Source organism: Apis laboriosa, unplaced genomic scaffold, assembly GCF_014066325.1.
Source record: "Apis laboriosa isolate Shangri-la unplaced genomic scaffold, ASM1406632v1 scaffold4_cov146, whole genome shotgun sequence".
NCBI classification, from domain to species: Eukaryota; Metazoa; Arthropoda; class Insecta; order Hymenoptera; family Apidae; genus Apis; species Apis laboriosa.
This window is the reverse complement of record NW_025223501.1, coordinates 4,561,191-4,577,916: the sequence shown is the minus strand read 5'-3', so window position 1 is coordinate 4,577,916 and position 16,726 is coordinate 4,561,191. Positions and strand designations below refer to the sequence as shown.

At 34.8% G+C, this 16,726-nt stretch overlaps 1 protein-coding gene across 2 annotated transcripts in view; it reads right to left on the bottom strand.

Annotated features, from left to right (window-relative positions):
• Positions 1 to 16,726, bottom strand: part of LOC122716943 — a 349,442-nt gene that overhangs the window by 76,767 nt on the left and 255,949 nt on the right. The gene's annotated exons all lie outside the window — the stretch shown is intronic.

Sequence of the window (16,726 nt, the reverse complement as noted above, 5' to 3'; positions counted from 1 at the left end):
TCGAGTAATTGAGACGATTATGGCTTGTTTCTCCGAGTGGAGAATTCGAAATTCGTGCTCGTTTAGTAAGAGGAGATGCATTGATTTACGGATGAATTTTGAAGAAATTGTCAAAGAATAAATGAAAAAAAAAAAAAGTNAAAAAAAAAAATGTGAAGTTTCTTTCTTTCTTTGTTTCGTTTTCTTCTCGAAAATTTTAAAATCGATAAGATCGAAATTGAAGGATTGGTTAAATTTCTTTTTCAACTATTTAATTAATCGTGTTTATTGCTTTATCATTTCTTCTTCTGGCCGAAGAGAGATATCGCTGCTCCACGGTGGAAATATATGAGAAGGGGTAATTACAGGCAGTTTCCTTGCTGGCGGGTGGTTCGTCATAGAGACGCGAGAAAAAAGGCTGTGGAAGGGTAAAGTTCGAGGAATTATCCTCGTTGTTCCGTTACGGATAGGATTATTCCCGTAAGTAGTCGAAACTCCCTCGAAGAAAACGGTTCCCTCTAATAATTGATAGAAATTCGGAAAGAAGTTTCACGAAAGAAATGGTTAAAATTATTTGAACGAAGAGCCAAGGATGAGTCGTCATTAATCGAATAAAGAACGAAACCTTACATCTATATATTCTTCCTCGTCTTCCCGTAACGAATTATTCGGCAATTAATTTTATTCGTCCGCGATGATGATCATGAATTTCGATTTTTTCCACTCGACTCGCGAGTGGAAAAAAATTTTCACACGCAGGGGACACGGTTCCACTCTCCCGTGCGATTAAAACTTAATGAGTATCGTTTTTCTCGCCTGTACTCGTAAATTACATTAATTAATACTTTCCATTCGCACGACAAGAGATGGTCGAAATTGAATCGGGGGCCCCTTGTTAATTCCGTGCATCGAAATCGTTTAATTTTCACGCCCCTGCAACGTGCACGCTTTATTTGCGTAAACGTACTTTCATCCACTCTTTAATAAAACAACCGATGAAAATCTCGGAAACTGGAGGAGAAACTGCGTTCGACACCTAACCTATCAGTATCTCTATGCATCACCGCGTAAATATTATATTATTGATTACATACGATTTTATGTAATCGTTTATTTTATGTAATCGTAACATTATCTCATATGATTCAGATTCGTCGTCTTTTAATTTTAAAATCTTCGAGAAGATGTTCGATACGTTTTATTAAATCCATTTTCGTTCGTTAAACACGTTTAGCGACGTGAACACACTATTGTATATTCTCGTGGCCAAGTTCCATAGTGAACCTAACCTCAAATATTATTCTAACCTCGTACGCCATCTATCACGCAGCGACTCGTTTACTTCAAAATTCATAGTTCCACCAAAGATGAAACGAGATCTTAACTTTTCCAACGGTGGATTGAAAAATGACAGAGTTTTTCTCGAAAAATCGCGGCACGATTTTAATAGATTTTCGTAGATTATTCGGGGAGTAGTAAGGAAGAGCGCATATTGAATATAATTGGACGAGGATATCGCAAAATGTAGCGCGAGGAATTATTTTCCTCTTCCTGAGAGACTATCATCGAGTTTATAAGACGCAAGTTCACTCCGCAGTGAATTAAATGCAGTTTGACCTGTTGCTTTGAAGCGAGTTATAACTTTTTTCACGCTCACCACGACGGAAAGAGCATCAATCACTGCCTCTGCCCTGTATTATTATTATGCTGTGGTGAGACTTTGAAGGCTTCTAACGAACTTCTTTCCATCAGGGTTGTCGAATATCTGATGAATATTCGATCATCGGGATCCGACGATGAGAAACGTAAAATTTTGCCATTCTTTTTTACTTGAAACGTCAATGCCATTCTGCGCGAGTTTCTAACAGCGTCCATCTTAAACTTCTCTCAGAAATATCAAAAATATCCTCAACGAATATCCCAAAATTATTCTCGAATCAAACACACGATCTTAATCTAATTAAATTAATTCCAAATTCCAAATTCTAGTATAAAATACAAAAATCACAAATTACATTTTTAATAATATACGATCCAAGAAAAACAATTAAAATTAAAAGCATTAAATAATTAGCATTAAATAAATTAATAAAATGATCCAAAATTCAGTTTTGCAAAACAATTTATTCACCAATTTCGAAAAATAATTTTATCCTGTGTACATTGTACAACACAGATCTAAAAATTACTCGAAAATCTTTGTTTGTCTCTATATATCCCTATGATATCCCTATCGTATCCCTATGAATCGGCATGACGATTGATCGATTGGGTCAGTTTCGGCCTCGATAACCCGACGCTCCTCTTTTTCGGATTCTCGCCGGGGCGGGCTCCTTTTTTATTTATTCATGCTCTAGTGACGGCGCGCGGCGGCCATTTTCGTGGCTCAAAAGCGGACAAAGAAGAAGCGCGCGCGAGAGAAGGAATTAAGGTCGTGACCCGTAGTTGAAACTTTCAGCTGGCTCGCGCGATTCTCTCTACCTGCTCTTTAATCTCGCCCCATTCAACGAACACGCGCGCCGACAATTTATTTTAATCAGCCAGCCAACTGGTTATATTCCCTTTCTACCTCTAATGTTCCCATTTAATGGCCGGCTTAATTTTTATTTCGACCCCACTCGTGACTGCATCAAGTCGTCCAATCGTCTAACCGATCCGTTTGAGGCTCTTGCTCCGTTCATTTTCGTATTTTCTATTAATAGTTCGTTTTCGATAATTTTAGACATATTTTAAATGTATTTATATTAATATTTTATAATATATTATTAATAATTTATATTAATTATTAATAATTTTTAAATGATAATAAATTTCGAATAGCAAAATCTCCTCGAGGATAGTTGGCTTAATTTTTATTTCGCCACGATTCGTGACTGTATCGAGCTCAGTCGCAATCGTGACGTCGTTATGATCTAACCGATCCGTTTGAGGCTCTTGCTCCGTTCATTTTCGTATTTTCTATTAATAGTTCGTTTTCGATAATTTTAGACATATTGCAATAATTTTTAAATGATAATAAATTTCGAATAGCAAAATCTCCTCGAGGATAGTTGGCTTAATTTTTATTTCGACACGATTCGTGACTGTATCGAGCTCAGTCGCAATCGTGATGTCATCACGATCTAATTGATTCGTTTGAGACTCTTGCTCCGTTCATTTTCTATTAATATTTTCTATTAATAATTCGTTTTTGATAATTTTAGGCGTATTGCAATAATTTTTAAATCTCCTGGAGAGTTGGGAATCCATTTAATTTCATTTAGTAGCTGGTTCAATTTTTATTTCGACTCGATTCCGTGACTGCATCAACCTTAATCATCACGATCTAACCGATTTGTCTGAGACTCTTGCTCCGTTCATTTTCTAATTATTTTCTATTAATAATTCGTTTTCGATAATTTTAAGCATATTGCAATAATTTTTAAATGATAATAAATTTCGAATAGCAAAATCTTCTCGAGAGTCGAGAATTCATTTAATCTCATTTAGTGGCTGGCTTAATTTTTATTTCGACACGATTCTATAACTGCATCGAGCTCAGTCTTGCAATAGTCTAATTGATTTGTCTGAGATTCTTGTTCCGTTCATTTTCATATTTTCTATTAATAGTTCATTTATGATAATTTTAAAAATATTGCAATAATTTTTAAATGATAATAAATTTCGAATAGCAAAATCTCCTCGAGGATAGTTGGCTTAATTTTTATTTCGACACGATTCGTGACTGTATCGAGCTCAGTCGCAATCGTGATGTCATCACGATCTAATTGATTCGTTTGAGACTCTTGCTCCGTTCATTTTCTATTAATATTTTCTATTAATAATTCGTTTTTGATAATTTTAGGCGTATTGCAATAATTTTTAAATCTCCTGGAGAGTTGGGAATCCATTTAATTTCATTTAGTAGCTGGTTCAATTTTTATTTCGACTCGATTCCGTGACTGCATCAACTTTAGTCATCACGATCTAATTGATTCGTTTGAGACTCTTGCTCCGTTCATTTTCTAATTATTTTCTATTAATAATTCGTTTTCGATAATTTTAAGCATATTGCAATAATTTTTAAATGATAATAAATTTCGAATAGCAAAATCTCCTCGAGAGTCGAGAATTCATTTAATCTCATTTAGTGGCTGGCTTAATTTTTATTTCGACACGATTCTATAACTGCATCGAGCTCAGTCTTGCAATAGTCTAATTGATTTGTCTGAGATTCTTGTTCCGTTCATTTTCATATTTTCTATTAATAGTTGATTTATGATAATTTTAAAAATATTGTAATAATTTTTAAATGATAATAAATTTCGAATAGCAAAATCTCCTCGAGAATATTTGGCTTAATTTTTATTTTGACTCGACTCGTGATTCCATCAACCTTAGTCGTCCAATCGTCACGATCTAACCGATCCATTTGAGACTTTTGCTCCGTTCATTTTCGTATTTTCTAATAGCTAGAATTCGCGTTAATATCGATAATTTTAGGCATATTGCAATAATTTTTAAAGCATGATAATAAATTTCGAATAAGCAAAATCTGTTCGAAAGTAGTTGGCTTAATTTTTATTTCGATACGATTCATGATTGCATCGAGCTCAATCGCAATCGAGACGTCATCACGATCTAACCGATTTGTTTGAGACTTTTGCTCCGTTCATTTTCTAATTATTTTCTATTAATAATTCGTTTTCGATAATTTTAAGCATATTGTAATAATTTTTAAATGATAATAAATTTCGAATAGCAAAATCTTCTGGAGAGTCGAGAATCCGTTTAATCTCATTTAGTGGCTGGCTTAATTTTTCGACACGATTCTGTGACTGCATCAGCCTTAATTATACAATCGTCACGATCCGTTTGAGACTCTTGCTCCGTTCATTTTCGTATTTTCTATTAATAGTTCCTTTTTGGTAATTTTTTAGCAAAATCTGCTCTAGAGTCGGGAATCCGTTTAATGAATTCGATTAATGTATAATTAATTCCAATATATTTTTGAATTTTTCTTTTCCAATTTTAGATAACGGTTTACTAAATGATGTAAACGAGTTCTTCCAATCTCTCCAATCTCATACAAAAATGAGATCGAGGCCAATCCCGAAATTTCCCGCGTTCGATATTTTACAACCCAGTTCCAGCTAGAATCCGTTAATTTAAAATCTACATCGGGAGGAGTTAAAAGTAGCTTCTACAATATCAGGTCAGACATTTCTCTTTTTTTTTTTTTCGAATATCTATAAACAAACCTCGAATTATCAGAGATTGCAATCTCGAGCGAATTCTAAATTAAAAAAAAGAAAAAAACATCGAAAAGCACAGGAAAGACCTTAATAAAAACGACCCAATTCAAACTGCTCTTCTCGATGAAAAAAGAAAATGATTAATAAATGATTCGATTTAATCCATTCTCTAGCTTTTAAACGTGCTAAACGGATAGACTGTGAACCCATCTCTATCGATCCCAATCTCGAGACTCACAAATCGAAGAGATAAAAATCATTTGCTTCTCCGCGGACGGAGAATCGCAACAAGCCGGTTCCCAACTTCCTCATAGAGAAGAACTTCCTCGCGAGTTTCGAGTGTCCCTGTTTTCCCCGCGCAGGAACATTTCGCGGGGGCGCACCACGGTCGTAATTATCGAGGTAACGCGGCGCGTTTCCAGGCGATCCGCTCCCTCGCGCACCTCTCTCCGGCTCCGCGAGACAATGAACAATGGGACGAGCAGATTCGCATAGCTGAACGCCTCGGTGAGGATCCGCGAAAGATGGAATTCGAGGCGTTCGCCAGCCAGCCACAAAAGAGAGAGGAGAGGAAGAAGCTATTTACCAAGCGGCATCGCGAGCCATCTACACCGTCGTAGAAAGCGTCGAGTTGGTTATAGATGGTAGAGGAGGGGGAGGGAGGGGGAGGGGGAGGGGGCGAGTAGAGAAATTTAGAGAGTGACGAATTGGACGGTCTCGGATGGGAGAGATTATTCTTCGATTCTTCGCTTCTTTCTCCCTGTCCCCTCAGCATCTCTCGATTCTTGTTACCCTCGTGGTCGTGTTTTCTGTTCTTGTTCTTCGGTTATTTCAGGATGGATCGATTGACTCTTGGAATATTGACTCGTATAGATGTTAGAAAAGTTATATAAATATGAATGGTAATGTATTTATATGAAACATATTTAGAAACAGAAATGCAACTGAAATTAAACTGTGAAAAATCACGAGTAACTTTAAAATGATTGAGGTTATGTATGAAAAGTTTATGGATCAAGTGTAATAACTACGAATAAATATTATTTAAAGAATTTATATAAAGTTAACAAAGTTTAAGTGATTAATTATTATTGGATTTAATTATTATGGGCCAATAAAATTATCGTATTAAATTCAAAGTATATTTTTTAAGGCTCAAGATCTCTATCCTCGTGTCGTATTTCTTGTTTCTGTTCTGGTTAATTCAAGATGGATCGATTGATTCCTGGAATACTGACTCGTATAGATGTTAGAAATTATATAAATATGAATGGTAATGTATTTATGTTATATGAAACATATTTGGAAACAGAAATGCAATTAAACTGTGAAAAATCACGAGTGACCTTAAAATGGTTGAGGTTATGTATGAAAAGTAAATCAAGTGTAATAACTACGAATAAATATTATTTAAAGAATTTATACAAAGTTAACAAAGTTTAAGTGATTAATTATTGGCCAATAAAATTATCATATTAAATTCAAAATATATTCTTTAAGGCTCAAAATCTCTTTCTATCCTCGTATCGTACTTTTTGTTCTTGTTATTTCAGGATCGATTGACTCTTGGAATATTGACTTGTATAGATGTTAGAAAAATTATACGAATACGAATGGATCGTGTGAAAATTCATTGTTGTAATATATTTAGATGGAAACATATTTGGAAACAGAAATGTAAATGGTGAAAAATCGAATAACCTCAAAACGATTGAGGTTATGTATGAAAAGTGGATAATAACTACGAATAAATGTTATTTAAACAATATATAATTTAAGTCACTTTGAGTAATTAATTGGATTAATGGCCAATCGTACTTTCTGTTTCTGTTCTAATTATTTCAGAATCGATTACATTTTTCTCATTCGAGTTCAAAGAAATTTTTAATAACAATAACCTGCAAATAGCTTATCGTTTCCAAAATTTATAAATAGAATTTATCAACGAATAATCAAAAGGAACAGCAACTTCAGAGACATTCGTATATCGAAAACATATTTGAACCGAATAATCGCGAGTAACAGTAATCTCAAAATGGTTGAGGTTATACAAAGAGTAGATCAACTATAACAACTACGAATAAATGTCGAACATTTTAAATAAAGTTACTTAAATAATTAATTGAATTAGTTAAAATTATCGATCCTATTTATCGTATTAAATTCAAAGTATATCCTTTAAGTTAGATTCCTCTCATCCAAGTTCAAAAAGATTCTTGATAACAACAATCTGTAATCTCATCTCATCGTTTCGAAATTCAAAATTTATCGAAAAGAATTTATCAAGAAGAGGGAGCAATCAAGAGGAGCAGCAACCTCAACCTCATATCCGTAGATCCTATCTCCAGATCCAAACTCCTCCAAGTGATCAAGACTTTCCCGCTCGTACCTCCCCCCTCCATAGAAATAATTACCACCACCTAGCCCTTCAAGACGACAAACTTCCACTACTTTCGACAGACTAGCACTATCGAGAAATCGAGAAACAAAAAAGGAAGAGAAAAAAAAAAGAAAAAAAACATCCTGGTTCATCGTGGACCTAATAGGCAACACCTAACCTAACCTAACCAAACCTAACCAAACCTAACGAAGAGCGAGGGTAGGATTTTCATCCCGGCCAACTGACAATTCCATAATAAAGTATATCCATCACGTGCCGGCGCCATTACCCTTTCCACGGGTCGTTCGTTCCAGACACGGAGGTGGAAATAATTCCCGGAAGTAACGCGTGTCGACGGACAGATAAACTTTCCCTCCAATTCGAATCCAATCAGCGGATCGTCTCGTCGATAGGTACGGCGTCGCAGAGGGGAAATCCATGGGATATTATTCATGCGCTGGCGACATGTGGGCCCCCATGGTCAACGCGAAGGCAATATAACTTTTTTTTTCTTTTTTTTTTTTATTAACCCCTCCTCCTCCTCCTCCTCCTCCTCCTCCCTTTCTTCCTCATTTCGTACGACTTTTCGTATTCCAAGGCAATTCCTTTTTCCCGCGTCTCTCTGGCGGCCGATGGCGTCCTTTATTATTAGCCACTATCTTTTTTTTTGTCATAATGAAGGCGAGAGAATTTTTTTTTTTTCCATGAGGAGGATTTGAGGATTGGGAGTTCCCCGACGGTGGAACGTTTCACGCATGGAAATGAAGTTTGAATTCGAGAGTTTTCCTCGGTCGGGTAGAGTTTTCCGGTTAATTTTCCGATCTCGGAGATCATCGGTGAGGTATTATCTTGTTCTGTTCGTTTCTTTCTCTCTCTTCTTTTTAAATAAACAGCGTTGCTCGAATAATCGAGACAATTGAGACGATTGATTGATCGTGTTGTGAAATATTTCGATCGTAAATATGGCGGATGCATAAGTTCAAATTTCAACGATTGATTAAAGATGATTCTTTTTTCTTTGAGGATTTTGATGTTTGGGTCTTCGTTCTTGTTTCATTTCGTCCGTATTTCTATTTTATGTAACTAATTTAATGTACGTGTGTATTAGCTAATATTATTTTTCAACTTTGATTAATTCAAAAAAATAATTGAGTTTAGATTCTTGTTAAAATTATTTTTATAATTTTACATTTCCGATGAATAACCTTTTTTCCTTCGCAAAAGACTCTCGAAGAATGATAATGAAAATTGTGCAATATAATTAATTACGAAGTTGCAAAAGAAAATAATGATCCTCAGTTCTCTCGTTACATTAGCTACATTTTTTATCACTAAAAAAACGATTGCTTTATTATTTCTTCAAGAACTCTCAAGAGTATGTAAATTTATTCAAATACACAGACACAGGAAATTTTGCGTTAAATTTCGCAATTTATTTTTCGAACAAAAATATCATTTGTATAAATATAAATATCTCGTCGAAATTTTGAAAAAAAATTCACGTTTGATTAATTTCAATTCTTACCCGTGTTTCGAAACAATTCCTTTTTTTTTTTCTGTTCTTTTTTTTTTTTACATATTTTCATCATACAGTTTCGAATTATTTTTCAATTCATTCACAGCTCGTTGATAAAACAAACTCTCGAAAGCTGTTAAAATTGATTTATTTCAGCATATATCCGCAAAAATATTTAAACGTGTCCCTGGATATTTATAAAAAAAAAAAAAAAAAAATAATCTTCTTCTTTCCTTGCAATAAATAACGTCGAATTTTATCAGTCTTTTATCGTTTATCGTTTCTCAACCTTGAAATGGAACAATTTTTTTTTCAAATAGCGATTAATTTATTTTATCTCGTATTTGGAAATTTAAGTTAAATGATATTCGCATTATTTTTTTGAATTTTGATAATTGTTTAATTAATGTTATTAACTCACAGTAAGCTATCTTTCATTTTGTTACTTAGCTATAAATATTTTCAATTAAAAACACGTTTTTTGCAACGAAATTGAAATTAAAAAAAATTAAAAAAAAATCGAAAAAATGCATATCAACTTTTCGACAATAGTAAAATTACGCATACTGCGCGATAAAAAGAGAATAATTAAACGTACACGTCACTCGATACCATCGAATATCGGTTAAATTGGAAAAAGTTTCAATGACTGGAATGGCACATCAAATTCCCATCAACGAAATAACAAGAATTTTTAATAAAACAAGTATCAAAAGACGAGTTTTAAAAAAAGGGAAATTTAGGAATATATAATTCATGAATATTAAATGCCTATTATATATCGTAATCGAGTGATCGTATAAACGTTTGATGATTCCCAGTTTGAAGAACGTTAATGAAAAAAAAAGTAGATACGTGATCAAATTTTTGCAAAAATAATTTGTGACGAGATAAATCGTAAATAAATTAGAAAATGTATAAATATCAAAGCGACGCTTGGCCAATTTAAACGCTTTCGTTTCAATATTAGAATTAAAATTAAATCATGTGCATATATATATATATATATACATGTTGGAGAGGAAAGAAAATTAAATTTGAAATTTGATAATTTCATTGAAAAATTAATCTCAAAAAGAAATTACGATTTGTTGAAATTTATAGAAAGCTGGTGGAAATTATTCTTTCCATCATTTACTTAACTTAACATGAAACGCTATTTTATCGTTTTATCAAAATTAATATAAAATTTTCCATTTACCGAAATAGTTTAAATTTCAATCTTTTTTCTTTCTTTTTTTTTCAATATATTTTTCATCGAATTTCGATTTTTTAACAATTTAAATACGAGCTGAATAACGAAACTTTCCTCCTCTAAATTTCACTTTCGAAACATTTTCTAAATTTCCAATATTTTTATTCTCCCCGCGAACAAAAGCTCGAATTATCAATTAAATCGTATTAATTAAAAAATTGCCAAAATTGTATCAAAATTCTCAATCTAGATTATTAGATCCAGTTAACGGTGAATAAATTTACGAGCAAGAATCACGTCCATTCCATTAAACGACACTAGCTCCACTAAGTGTAACGTGATCTCGACGTACCTGAGTATCGCGACGCCTCGTTAACGGCGCCATGAGCTAATCGATAGCCCACCTATGTACAGAGCATCATCCATCCGATCGTGGCCAGATCTTTCAAAGTTCGATGCATCCAGGAATGCATCCAAGGCCCCAAATATACTTAACGTCTGCATTGATTACCTTCTTATAAAAAAAAATCTAACATTTCACTTTTAATTATTTTCAATAACATTATTTACATAAGTTAAAATTTCGTGAGAACCATAAGTTGAGAACCACTTTGTTACGTTCAAAGAGAATTGCCTTTCTCTGCTAAAAACTTGCGCTTCGTGGCCCGCAAGTTGAGAACCACTGAGCACCGCTTTCGAAGAGAATGATTTTTTTGAACCCGAGCAAAGTTTTTAAAAAATCGCGAAATTGAGAACCCCTGTATCACTGCATCCGCAAGAGTGGAACGCAGAGGAAGAAAGGGGAATGATATAATAAAAATTGATAAATAACAATAATGGAAAGGAACGAGAAGAATTGACAAGTGACAAATGACTTTTCGATCGAAGCGCGAGCAGAGGGGTGATCGTGATCGTATCCTGGCCGGGTTATAATAATAACAATGATAATAACGATAAAATTTCACTGCGAGAAGGTTCGTTTGCCAGCAACGCGACCCGATATCAGGTTTTTAACGCGGCGAAACTTGGCGAGCAACTCGGCGATTTGTTAGCAAGGCCTTGATAATTGATCGCGGCCCGCAGTTAATCAGAGTTCGAGTGGACCTCGTGGAATCGAACCCGAGTTTTAGAAAATTCGAACTCGCTTCCCCTCTTTCCCTTAAATTTTTTCCGATTTAATTTTAATTCGAAGAATTAGTTTGAATGAAGAAGAAGTTTTCTCGTTTCTTCGTTTTTCCCATCTTTTTGTGTTGCGAACAATTTTTGGTAGTAGCTAATAAAATAAAGGGGAGAGCTCGAATATAATTTTTTTTAAATTATATTTGGAGAAAGTTTTCGTGTACCACGGTCGATTGGAACGAACAAAAGGGGGAAGGACAGAGCCGACAAAAGGTTAAACGGTGTAGAATAAAAATAAAAAAGAGCGTTCAATTGCGCAATTAAACGGCGGAAACGAATCTGCCGGTGGAAATAATTTAAATTTGTTAAATCATGGCAATTGGTTTCTATGGTGCAACCGTCATCGGGGCAATGAGACAAGATTTTTCCTGCGGTGGATAATTGGAAAATAACCCTCTATTTCTCAATTATTCCGTATCAACGGTGATCAGTGGTGAGCTGCATTAGAAATAACGAGATTATTATCATTAACGGGGGCTGATTGGATTAATGGACCCTCCAAGTCTCTCCATCCCAGCCATTGCCTATTTAAATGTTTACCCGTTCGATTCCGTGGTAATGGCGATCACGAGCGCGAATTAGACGGGTTTAACGAGTTCTCGAACATTTATTAACTTGAACAACAAAAGGAATTTTCGTCGAACGAGTGGGAATTCTCGTTTGGATGAAAGAAAATGAGAATGAAAAATTCTTGATCTATATTCTGGACTTCCTTTGGGATGGATTAAATGCTGGAAGAATTAAAAAGTTGAATTAATAAAGATTTGGGTAAGTATTTATTATAGATCTCGATGATTCTTTCAATACGTTGTTAAAAAGTCATTGGAAATTAAACGAATTCTTGTTTTATCGATTGATTTATCAATTAATGCCAATTCTATTATTGAATCTATTAGACGAGAAATTTTTGGTTAATAATTTTTTAATGGATCAATTTTCGCGAAGACAGAGAGATCAGTGTCTGATTGAATGAATAAAATTTTCACTATGAATATTAATATATAAAGAAACGGAGCAGATTTTCAAAAAAAGAAGAGAAAAACATTGAAAAAAAGTTGGATCGATTAAAATACGCGAGTGGAGCAACCAAACGTTAGATCAGCCCGAATAATCCCGCTTATCCTTCATTCGTTCGCCTGACCTCCTCTCATCACTCTTCGTCGTCGAATCAAAGAATCTTAATGGTAATGCCGTCGATTGGCCCATTTACCAGCTTCGCCTTACTCGAATTTCGCCACGCGAAACGACATCCCTGCTTCCCCCCTTCCCTTTCCCGCGTTTCCTTCCTCCCCTTTTTCTTTTTGCCGCTTTCTCGCCAACCCGCGTCCGTGAAAAGAGAAGTTCACTGATTGGAAGGCTAATCACGCGCTACTCTCCATTACATTAATTAAAACTTAACTCTCAACTTCGCCCGGTTACCAAGGCTATCTTGTCCGCCACCAGCTTTCTCTCCGCCGTCTTCGACGACGACGACGACGACGACGACGCTCGTCTTGTCTCCACTCCGTGTCAGCGGTTCTCAACTTTCCTCGGCCATTTGCATATCAATGGAAGAGTATGAAAAGAGTGGCAGAGGTGTGCAAGGTTATAAGGTCGCTCGATTGCCAATTCGTCGGGATCAATGGGTTTAGCTTCGTTTTTGAATTTTAGGGATTGTATGAATTTGAAATTAAGGATTAAAGGATTTGGAACTGTTACGGAGAATTGTGGATTCTTGGTAGTTTAGAATATTTTCGAATATCTTAATTTTTCCTCGATTTTTTAATTTTCTAATTTTTTCTCCTCTCTATCTTGCAACAAGATTGTACATAAATTCTTTATTTCTTCTTCATCTTGGAATCTTTCAATTTTACAAAAATCGTATTATTTATCATTCAAATTTTTCTCGATTAATAATTATTATATGAAATTATTTTATAATTAAAAACAGTTAAATTTTATATTATAAATGATATGAAATAAAAGTTTCATCACGACGACATTCAATCCTGCATTAAAGACACATTTCCTCAACGCCATTAAATACAGGGCTGTGTATCGATCCATATTTCTACTTGAAGACACGTCTGACCCTAAACGTGCTTTTACTACTACTCCCATCTTTACCAAGATAGCAATATAAATGTCCTTATATTGATTCCAAATTGATACTTATTTAATATGTATTTAAATTAGTACGATATTTTATGATTTTATTCGACTATTATAAAGTTAAGTTGAAAGTTCTTAATGGAAAAGAAACCTCTCGTAATGGATGAAATATTGCTACGAATGAAGTTATGTAAAATTAGCAACGATAAAACTCTTCGAGCGATTCAAGAAAGTCGTTTAACAGTTTCTACGCATTAATCTCTCAAAAATTTCACAGAATAAACTTTCTCTATTTTTTACTTTATTTTCAACTGTTATTATTTCTCTTACGAAAAATATTACCAGCAAGTAAAGTTGTCATAAATTTTTTTTTGCATACACACTTTATATTATACAAAAGAATTTATCCGTAACTCGTGACTTCGCTCGTAATATTTTCACACCATCGTATTAATTCTCAAATTGATCTTTAATAATTATTGATTTTCAATAATTAATCTGAAATTCATTCGATTTGTCGACACGGGAAGAACTTGGACAAAGAGAAAGAATTAGCAAAAATCGAGCTCGAGAATCGAACCGCTGTGATTCTCGCTTCCTGTGCATCCCACTGACCTTCCATCACGCTTCCGCTAGCTATATTGTACACTCTCGCTTGAAAATGCCGAAAATTAAGCGTTTTCGACATACAAAATTCTTCGACCATGATTTTCTCGACAATTTTCAAAACTCTAACTAACTTTAATAAACTTTTCCAAACTCAACGATCATTCTCTACTTAATCGTACTTAGAAAATAAGAAAAAAAATATCTTTCGAAACGAAATATAAATAATAGATAATAAATAATAATAATAATAATAATAATAGATAATAGATAAATAAAAAGATGCCTCACTCTTCCTCGATCGAGGAAATCGAGGAAATCAGAAAAAGAATCAAATGCTCACACGACAGAATCGAGTATCCGAATTTTCAGAGACACCGCCATTTTGTTGAGTCCCGCCGCTACGATCATGGTTGATCCTTGGCCGAGGAGCGCCATCTATTCCGAGCAACGGATATCGTCCAAACAGAATTTTTCGCGAAGTGCACGAAATGATCTCGTCCTAACCTCTTCCCACCATTCTTCTTCCGCGGGGATATTAAGGTCACTCGGGAATATAAGAATCTCAGGGGAAGGGGGGGGGAGAGAGAGAAAGGAAGATAGAACGAAACGGAATAAAGGATCCTCATCTCGGTCGCGTCTTATCGTTGATTGTACTACTTTGTCGGAGTTTCATCCCGCGCTCCAAAGGTTTCACGCGGTAAAAGAGCAAATAAATGAAATTCTGATAAACAATTTCTGAATATTCCGCCGGCTTCTTTTTTCTTCTACCCTGCCGCGACCTCTCGCGTTCCCCGCTAATTTGAAATTTAAACGGCGAACAGAATTAGCCGGGGAATATTTAATATTAACTTCGAGAATAATGAGGAAATTTTCTTTTTTTCTTTCTTTTTCTTTTCCTTTTTCTTTTTAAGAATAAAGGAGAATCGTGAATCTTTAACGCGTTAATTCCGAAAGGAGATTAATCGAGAGATTATCGCACGAGTAATAAATTAAACGATCGTTTATTAATTTTTCGATAATTTTTTAATTATCGTATATAAACGAATGATTAAAAAAGTAATTTCATAAAGGTTTTCATTTTGACTAATCATCGTTCGTGATCAATCGTTCTTTGTGTAAAAAATCCTCAAAAAATTTGTATCTACATATTCTTAAAAAATTCCTAGGAATTCCACCATATCTACTCGATAGAAAGATTAAATATCAAATGTTTCTTGACAAATATTCGTTATTTCGTCCGCAGGGAAAAATTCTTAGAAACTTGTTGAAACGGATTCTTAGAAAATTTCTAGGAACTCTGCTCGCTGGATTAATCAGGATTTCCGTGCAATGTAAAAACTCCCCAGAAAAAAAAAGTCCTAGAACTTGCCACACGATTTCTTATAAAATATCTAGAAATTCTGCGATATCTAACCGGGTCGTCCTCTAATGTCTGGGGCGAAAATTCTCGTCGCCTGACGACGGGCGAAAAAGAAATTTTCCAAGCGAGGTTTCACCGCCGGTTGCAGCTTATCGGTGATCGTCGCGGCTTAAAGGCGACGTTGAACGAAGCGCGCCTTAAGCTTCGCCGCGATACCACACCGAGGACCACCACCAGAAAACGACGACGCGGCGTAGATACTGTCTGCCCGTACGACAGCGAGCGCTCTCTCTTCGAAATTGGATCCTGGCCGTGGCGTAAGTTGCGGATAACGAGTGCCTGGATTTTCGGACGAGTTGCAGTGTGAAATCGATAGTCGAACGCAAACGTGGAAACCGCTTTTCCATATTTCGTAACCAGATATATTTTTCAAAATGAAATTTTCGACGAGCCTGTGTCTCTCATGAAATAATTCCCATGTTTCGAAATTTCCGTTACGAGTGAAAAGTTAGAACTAAACAACGTGCAACGAAGCAACACGTGTTTTGTACTGGAGAAAATTTCAAAAGTGTTTCTAGAAATAATTTTCATCGGATAATTCTTGATGGAAATCAATAATTCATATCGATATTTCGATTATTTTTGGGTTTAGGTAACTTCAAAACCAATTTTACAATATTTTCAAAAATCAGATTCGTTCAGATTCAGAAGGATTCTTTTCAATCGTCCTCTCATCGATCGATTCGAAGTAAAATCAAAATTCAAAAAAGATCAAATCTTCCTCTCCGACAAACAAAATTCTTTTGTTCAAATGTATCGAAATTCTACCGTTCCCGATTCTTTTTTCTTCAACAAAAATCAAACCAATCAATTCCCAAGCAAGCAATAATATAACACAAGGCAATATAACCCCAATCCATGATAAATCCACGGACAACAAGACATTAATCAAGTCCAATTGAAAGATCAACTCCTAACCTTAGAAACCGAGACGCGACCCAATTTTCAAAACCAAAATATATACTCATCCAAATTAAATCAAACTATACCCCGATAATTTAAAAAAATTAAACACATAAACAAACCAAACCTCCAACCTCTTATGAAATATCTCGAATTCCCCATGAATGTAGCATCATCACAATATCGCGATATATGCTCGTCCTTGGACTCCCCGATACAC